The sequence below is a fragment of the Chaetura pelagica genome, unplaced genomic scaffold (assembly GCF_000747805.2).
Source record: "Chaetura pelagica isolate M959 unplaced genomic scaffold, ChaPel_1.0 scaffold174, whole genome shotgun sequence".
NCBI classification, from domain to species: domain Eukaryota; kingdom Metazoa; phylum Chordata; class Aves; order Apodiformes; family Apodidae; genus Chaetura; species Chaetura pelagica.
In genome coordinates this window covers 1,282,387-1,292,080 of record NW_009953722.1, presented here as the reverse complement: position 1 = coordinate 1,292,080, position 9,694 = coordinate 1,282,387, and positions in this window count along the sequence as shown.

Below are 9,694 nucleotides of genomic sequence, written 5' to 3'. Positions count from 1 at the left end.
GGGGGGGGGGGGGGTGTTGTTTTATTTTGACCTTATTTTAGGCCATTGATTTTAGAACAGCTTGAAAGTTCCCACTTCTACACACAATTCATCGAGTAGCTGAAGAGCTAATATAATAGAAAGTGATAACCTCTAGGTGAAATCCTGCCCCTTAGGGTGTTTTGTCTCTCATCTCAGAATCTAAGGATTTTGCTTTCTATGTCTAGCTTTTTGTTAGAATGGAAAAATAAGGAAGAATACCTTGAACATTTTAGGAAAAGACTGAGTGCTGTCAATCTTATTTATAAAATTGAATTCCATAACTGTATAACTTAGATGTCCTGTAAACCTTTCAGTCATATCTGTCCTGGAAAATTTATGCACCATGGAATAAACTTTGTGATATTTTTTTATTTTTATTTTTTTCACTCTACCACCCATAAAATAATTCTATATTTGAAATTAAAGACACAAAAATTCAGGAAAGTCTTTTTTAGATGTCTGCCTCTTGAAACAAAACTGAACTTAGGCATTCAGAGGGTTAAAAAAAAACAGGTTTCCATAAAAGGACTTTGCTATATCCAACTTTTGTTGTCCCTCACTCTTGTACTGGGGAGCGTTGACCTCCTTTATATTTAAAATTCTGTTATTCCCTATCTTAAAACAGTGGTGACAGTGTTTCCTACCATTAGTGCTAAGAAGCAAAATAAATAGAACACTGTGATATATTAAAATATATATGCTATATAGTACATAACATTTAATTGTGAGAAAAATATATTATATTTACAATTTTTCAGAATGTATTAAGAAGAATTGAAAAGATATTCTGATCCTCTATTTATGGGAGAGATTTTATGTCAACCATTAGTTACATATATATTATGTGTCTAGTTTAAATTAACGATGTAGACCCCCCTACCTCTAGTCAATGAAGAAAGACAGTTACCTTTTTAAAATAGTTGATCCTTTCAAGTGTCTTAGAGACCAGTCTTATTTGAGCACAAGTGAATACTACAGACAAAAAGAATCTATATGGGATATACTGGTAAAGTTTACAGTTTATAATAAATTAACATTCATTCTTAATTAGAATTATTACTTATAATTTTAGTTTAACTACTTATAAATAACAGTTTAGTTTCAGCAATAAAAGCTTATGAAGCCCAAACACTATTTCTTCACTTACCTGACCTAAACTGCATGAAGTTGTTCAACTCATTCTTAATTGTCAAGGTCTCTGGCATCACTCCAGAAGTTGCAGAAGAAAAAGGCAAGGACTGGGAGAAGGAAGATCCCCCCCTGTAAGAGAAGAGCAAGTTCAAGACCATCTAAAGAACCTGAAAGTGCACAAATCTATGGGACCTGATAAGATCCATTCACGGCTCCTGAGGGAACTGACAGATGAAGTTGCAATGCTGCCATCCATCATATTTGAAAAGTCTCAGCAGTGTGACAAAGTTCCCACTGGAAAAGGGGAAATATAAGTTCATTTTCGAAAAATGGAAAAAAGAAGACTCAGGGAACTGCCGGCCAGTAAGTCCCAGAGCAGCCTGGTGTAACGGGAGTTGTCCCTGCCCATGCAGGGGTGTTGGAACTAGATAATCTTTAAGGTGCCTTCCAGCCCAAACAATTATTGGTTCTATTAACTTTATTACAGGTCAAATTTTGAACACTCATTACTTTAACTTTTTTCCTTTTATTTTTTTTTATTTTTTTTTTTTTCCTTTTTCCTGTTTACTCTACCATCATGTTTTAAGACTCAGAATGGGATATTTTAACTTCTCCTGAATGTGGGTAAAAAAAATTCAGCTGAAATAGCTAATGTTATTCAGATTCTAATTGCAGTATTGATTACTGTGTTTTCTAACATAACTTATTCTTCATGGAAGCTTAAAACTGGTGGCCTAGGATTCTTTTTTTTTTTTTTCCTAGTTATGGTTATTCTCTTTTACTGAAGAGAGACCTCAGTCTAGAGTGGTTCTGTATCATACCAGTTGCTAAATATGGCAAATAAAAGGTGCTGTTTTTCTGCACAAGATTGTTGCATGATTAGAGAAAAGAAGAGGAAGAAAGTAAAAGGAAAATGAAAATTGTTATTAAAATAAGATCCCGGGACCATGAGGTTAGCTGTTTGACAAGTACTGAAGTTGCCTTTATGGTGAGTTTATGTATTTCATATCTCACAAATAAAGAAAAAAATACTCTAATGCAGATATATAGAAGAGAAAGAATTGACTCTATTAATTAAGGAAATTTTCCCAGACAGAAAGAACTGCTTAGAAGAAAATATAATGATTACGGAATAAAGGCATAAGACTAAAATAACTGAGAAATTGTCTGTAGCCTGATAAGCGTCAGAAAGCATGAAGGAAAAAGAGGCAGAACTGAAAAATTACAAGAAGCCACTTCCAGTTAATATGATGAATGAAGGTGAATTACTGGTGGTATCTTGAGAATGGATAATTAATTTAAAGAAAGATACTAAAATATACAGAATTTTAATTGGAAAGGGAGTATGTGTATGTGCTAGGAAAACCCAAACAAGACAGCAATGACAGTACACAATGGCAAGGACCTGAACTGGAGGCTTTGCAGTACAGGTCTGTGACTATTAGAGAAAGCTCTTAACACAGATTTGCTGCATGATGTTACCTATGAAGCAGGCCTGCAAAATGGAGAGAATAGAATTTAAACCAGGCCAAACACTCAGACTGATGTGTAAATGATTTCTAAAGGTTTTTTTATGACAGTTAAGTATTTTTGCCCCCTTCCTGGAGGTGTTAAAGCCAAGCTGGATGAGGCCTTGTGCAACCTGCTATAGTGTCAGGTGTCCCTGCTCATAGCAGGGAGGTTGGAACCTGATGATCTTTAAGGTCCCTTCCAACCTTAATGATTCTGTGATTCGATGACAAAGCTAGCAGAAAGCTCTAGGTCTGTAATGACAGAGGATGAAGGAAACCCTATGTTTAAAGTCCTCAGATTTTCACTGCTATCAGGTGTGATCATCCATGATTAGGACCATGCTTTTTGACTATCTGGAGACTTTTAAAATATATTCTTTAGAGTTTGTTTGCATTAGTGCTTTTTTTAAAGTACATATTTAAAGTAGTGAGGAAGACATGTTTGGTTTGCAATTACCTTGGAACTTTGGCTGTCCTGGTGCACACTTTCTGCATGCCATTATTGCATTTAGACACTCCACAGAGGCAAACAAAACCAGGATCACTGTGAAGGACGTGATGAAATTTTATATTACAATTAATTATTCACCCCAAATGTGCACATGTGCCTCTATTACAAATATGGACGTTTCAATTGCAGTTTTGTGATGCTTTAAAATGTTATGGATCATATGTGTGCTCATATTCTTTATATACATAGGTAAATAAATAAGGATATCTGCAACCATTACAAAGATTCAGGACTGATTTTTTGAAATTTGTTTTATACATTATAATGTATTGGTAGTGGTTAAGTTTTCCTAAGAAAATTCAGGGATCTATTCAGTTGTCCAAATATTAGCATCTACAACCATGATAAATGCTGCAAGGTATCCAATACATGAGCATGGAGTGTTTATTATTTTATTATTAATAAACCCACATAATTTCCGAAGTATTTTTTAGTCTGAAATAAATAGACAAACATTCAGATATACAAATCATGTATTTGTTGTAGGACAGGTTTGCCCACTGACCTGGTTGATGAGCAAGAGGTGTTGATCTAATGTTAGAAAAATTATTCTGAGACAGAAAATTTCTGCAACTCTTGAGTAGAAAATTAAGAACATGCTGAGATATCAAGGTCTCTACTAATATTACAGCTGCTGAGTTGATAATAAAAACAGAGTAATACAGTGAGTATCATTAAAAATTCAATAACCAATACTCCATGGATGAGCAGGGTCTGCTCTTGTCGACTGTTTCAATAGGGATTTGCTGCAGTGCCATTTTGAAGTAAGATGTACTGAGGTTTTAATAAAACTCACTGTACCTGAACATTTTCAAATCTAGGTTTTTTTGCATAGCTTCAAATGCATAGTTATCCTTTCAGTGGTTTTTAGCACAAATCCTTCATGCCTTCCTGAAATCCATAATCTAAAAGAGATTGATTTTATTCCTAACTGACATTTAGAAATGGCAAAGCTTCTTCTACAAATTGCTTGTCGCTTAAAATAGATTGTTGATACTCTGTCATCAAGAGATAATGCAGGATATAATTAGTCCTTTTCAAAATTTTACGCCTTTAAATAAAAAAATTATACACATTAGGCACGCCTTTCAAAAAAAAAAAAAAGATGTATCAATGCATGCAAATCACTGTATCTTTATAAACATTTCTGTAGGAAGCAGAACATCCACACAACCAACCAGAAGCCACCAATCAACTTTCACAGGGTCAATTTTTCAGTCATTCTAAATTTTCAGGTGAAATCTGGAAGGATGAAATGTCAAATACAGTAAGAATATTAGAACAAAGGCAAACTTGATCTTTTATAAAACTGTTCAGGGTTATTTGACTTTACTAAGATCAGAATTAATTTACTGTGAAATGGTGAGAAAATTACTTAAAAATAGTAAGCTCAGTCTCTGACAGAAAGACAATCAAAATCGTGTGAATCATTATGGTTTTTTAAAGTGTATTTGAGTTTGAATTTAGGCTTCTAATACATGATAAAACCTTCTTATCTTGGAGTTCTGCAAATATAAACAATTTTTTAAAGGGAAAATAATTTCATTAAATAGCTTGTTATTTTTATATTTGGAAGGCATAATAGATTTGGGCAAGATAATGAACATAAATTTAATTGTGGGGGAACAACACCCACAACTCATTCAGTATTCAGTTGTCATGTGTTTCTTGTCTCCTGCCTGTGGAAATCAAGGGTTTCATTCAAACCATTGGCTAAATCAAAGTTTATAAACTCATTATGGAAAACTATATATTGAAATATGGGTAAAAACTTAAACTTTTATATTATTTTGCAACTCATATTTTCCATCTGTATATTCATTTCGCATACAAACATACACACATATATATGTGTTTCTATGTATGCATGTCTCCAATATCCTCTAAAGTACAAGCACTGGTATCTATCTAAGACCACCTTTTGCAGCTGACACCTTCTCATAAAAAGAGAAATGCACTGTAAAGTGAGCTGGTTCTAAAATGACAGCTAAAAAGAACAACAAATAGGGCCTTCAGGTTGCACATTTTAAGATTCTGACAGAATGACCTTTATTTCTGTCACTTCATAACTTTCATACAATAGTTGTCACAAAAATAGCAGAAAGATGTTGTCATGATAATCTCTGGGTTCTGGTCCTGTAATCAGATCTTTATCCTTTTCCCTTGCAAAGTCTCAGAGATGGTTTCTTAGGGCTGGGCACATTTCATTTGTTTTGAGCAATCTAAAAGGCAATCAAGCAGACCAAGCTATGAGTTCTGCATACTGTCAGGGTATGGGGAAAGGATCCACTAAAGTTTAATTCATTTCACCACTTTTAGAACATGGTAAATCCCAATGTAAAGACTAGCTTAGATATGCAGAACCAATGATAAACTTGGATACCCCACTTTCCAAAGTTACATAGCATAAATCCTGCCATAAGTGAGTACATGAGGTAAATCACAGACTGGACATTGATGATTGGTTTTGTAACTAAATTCAAGTCTCCCTTGTTCAGCTGGCTGGACAACTATTTCAGTTTCAAGGTGAGAGCCTTGAACCATCAGTAAAAATTATATTTTTCACATGATCTACTATTGCAGGAACAAGAATGGAGATAGCTGGAAGTTTTTAAAATACAGAAACTTCTGGTGCTAAAAACCTTTAAACAGAATATTTTCCATTTTGTTGAGCCACTTGTTTTCATTCCATAGGTTATTAATGCAATAGAGCAGAAAACACATTAACGATGAAAAATTCCTAAAAAATATGAAAGTAAAACCTTTGCAATTAAGGATATTTTGTAAAGATTACTTGAAAAAAATGATCCCATGCTTTGGGGGGGAATTACTAGGATTGTAATCAGAATAGAGAAATCCTGGACCTTAAGATTTTAAGCATAATTCTGAGTTGCACATATAAGATAGGCTGTGTCCTCACTATTTCCTGTACTTACCCATATATTTCTGGACACACAATCCTTTACTATTTGTGTTAAGATAGAGCAGCATTCTCTCCTTTTCACTAGGTTTATTACAGGAGTCATCCCAGGATGTGTCTCGGGAGGAATACTGGGGCAGGACGGAAGCTTTGCAATCACTGGTAGATTTGCTTTATGTTTAGATTCTAGCTAAAGACATATTTTGTTACCTTAAAATAATGTGCACATAATGTGCAAATATGCATAAAATCAAAGCCCTTCTATGCATATGGAGAATCACATGGATGTCAGATTGGGCAAGACTGTCACTCTTTGACTCAGGATTGGCACTTAAATCAATGACATTAATGCTGTCAGTCCCCTCCCCCTCCTACCCAGGTAGGGAAAGGAGAGACAGAATAAGCAGAGAGGCTTTCCATGACTGAAAACTAAACTGGACACCTTTAATTAAACACTAATGATAAAATAAAATATGTATAAATATATGCAAGAATATGCAGGGATATGCAAAACCTCTATAATTTCCCTCCACTCCCAGCAATTCCCACATCACTCTCCTTAGCTGTGAGCAGTTCCCAAAAGCCCCAAAACACTTTGAGAGACCGTGGCAGATCAGACAGGAGCTGAGGGTAGAGTTAAGAGCACACAAGCCTAGGGATCAGTGGTGATGGATAGACAGAGTCCTCCCTGGACATCGGCTATAAAAGGAAGAAAAGGAAGAAGAACTTGACTTCCATGATCCCTGAATTATATATGGGAGGAATACTTCAGTTGGCCAGTTTTACCACTTGTCTAGTTCACTCCTCCCTGTGGGAAGGTTGCAGGTATGACTCTTCTGCTCCTTTAGTATCTGAAGCGGCAGATTCAACAAGTAGAGCAAAGTGTCCTTGATCTCTTGGCACTAACTATAAACATCCAGGTGTTGTCAGTCCACTAGCTGAAAAACTTACGTGCTGCTTAAAAGAGAGTTTACTGGGGAAAAAAAAAATAAAATTAAGAAAATTGGCTTTGTCCTGGCTCAAAGCAGGACAAAGACCATACCCAAAAAATCCAGCCAAGACTATGTTATGGACTTGCCTAAAAGGTTGTACTGTAAGCAGTGCTGTGCAGTGCAACCTGAGAAGTCTGTAATTACATTTTTTAATTATTCATAAGGGCAGCTGTCAAGGTAGTACATTCAATATGTTAAATTATGCTTGCAGTAAGGGTAACTTCACACCTGCTTATACAGTAAGATATCTCTTGTACTTGCCAGCAGATGATTTCAGAAGACTTCACAACAAATATCCCTGAGGACTTTCTGCATATGATCTCATGTCACTCAAGTATCTGACTCTTTTCCAGAGACAGAGAAAGGAAGAAACTGAAGAAAGTAAAGAAAATTTTGCTAGTTCCTAAGATAAGTAGATACTAAAAAGTGAAGGAAGCACCAATATAGTACAGCTGTCTCAGTTAGTATCACAGTACTATCTGATTCTTTCTAGGCAATGACAGTGTCTTTTGTTTTCTGAGAATTCAAGATGTATAGCTTCTGAAGAACCTGAAATTTTGGGGGTGTTTACAGATGCCAGTCTTCTTGGAAAACACTATTTAACGTGCTAGCAGTGTACAGCCTTTGAAAACTTTATGACCCTTTACTTTTTTGATAAAATGGGATTTGATCCTAATAAATTCAACAGATCTGGTTTGAGTTGCATCAGCAGAGCAAATTCAGGTGAGTCATTTGATGTACATTTACATATTCAGCCTCTCTGAAGTCACTGATGTTCAACTGAATGAAAAATTCCACTGACAGAGTTCAACATGTCATTTTCAAGCAATGTTTCCAAATTCTCAACAAGCATGCTGTTTAAAGAATAGTACTTCTCCCTAGTATTCCAGTTCTCCTTGAGGACCGTTTATATATTTAAGTAGGATTCAGTTTGGAATGACATACCTGTAGGTCAAAGAATAGACTGAACTGGGTAAACTGACATAAATTAGAATTAAATACATGGCTCTCAATTGGATAAAACAAACCATGTATCCATTTGTGAACAGCATGTCTCTCCCAGATGAGCAGAGCTGAGAAAACAGGCTTCATAGGCAGAACAAGTGTTGTCCATTGATGTACATAATAAATCATCAGTCTAGAGAATTTGTCAATAACATGCTGCCCCAAACATCCATATGTCTGTGGCATTAAGCTCATGTTGTTGCAACTAAGTGAGATCTCAACCAACACAAAACGAAAAGGAGAAGTACAGCTTAAAGTGTCAGCAGATCAGTTTTTAAAAAAGAGACATTTTATCTTCAGTTCTGTTTTGGAGCAGTTTGGTAAATGCATGGTTACTTTTGAGAACAAGGAGCACTAGTTATACTTTGCATTCCTATTAAAAATCTAGACAGATGCCGGGAAAGCTCTTTAATAAATTCAGAACACTGACAGTGTTCATAATATATGAACAACTTTGGCAATGCCTGCAGTGCAGCTCACTCAGGTGGATGGTGGGACTGAACACTAAATGCAATGATGTAGGAGCAGCTGAGCTGGATTCTGGTTTCAGCTCTACCTCTGCATTGCAGAGTGGCTGGGAGCGAGGCACGTTTGTTTCCTGATGATATTTAATATGTATTTCCATTTAGGCTGTGTTCTCCTAGGGTGGCCTAACCATGTGTTTGTGCAGTGTGTACATTACAGTTGGTGGCATTACAATACAAATAGGAACTATCAAAGAACACCCAAGAAACAGGATTAATTAAACACTATGATGGGAAAGCCAGTTTCTGAGGAAGTAAAATGAGTTGTGTATTTGAGATGAAAGTGGTATTTGTTATGCAAGAGAAAGCTGGAATTTATTCAGAAGTAAGTATCTTTAGTCCTCCTACTGCTTAGAGTAATCTATAAAGGCCACTAATCTCTCTCCAAGTTGTTATAAATGGTCCTGAATTCAAATCTATTTATTGCCTGGTACTTTCTGTCATGATTCATACTGCAATACATGAATATCTAACTTGGAAATTGATAGCATGATCCAAATTATCTCTTTCAAATCCAAAGGATATAAAACCTTGATGTATTTAACATAATACACTATTTTGATACAAACAAATACATGTTATCACATGAAGTTTATATATAAGGGAGTCCTGGGTGGAAAAGAAGGTTCTTTTATGATTATTTTTTTCCAACTCAGTAGTCAATTGATAGACAAAACCAGAACTACTGAGTTTCCAAACTGGATAACTTGTTTTTTGAAGGATTACAGGGGAAATGAGTTAGCAAGAAGGGAGTAGATTGTAAATTACTATGGGAAGGAGAAAGAGGAAAGAATAACTGGATATCACTCCAATAACCTCATTCAGTATCTTTTTAAGCACTGTATGGAAATAGAGTTTGAAGAGGAAACATAAAGCTTTCCAACACAATCTCAGCAGAACTGAACTCCGAAGAACAAACAGTCATTGTGGAAGCAAGTTAAGCAGACTGTTTGCACTGGCTGGTCATTGCTAATTCACAGCAAGATATTTTGTGCAATATAATGTGAAAGTGACAAGAGAATGTCTAGGAATCCAAATTTTAAACTCTGATTTTCAGAGCTGGCCAACAGTAGTGTGAG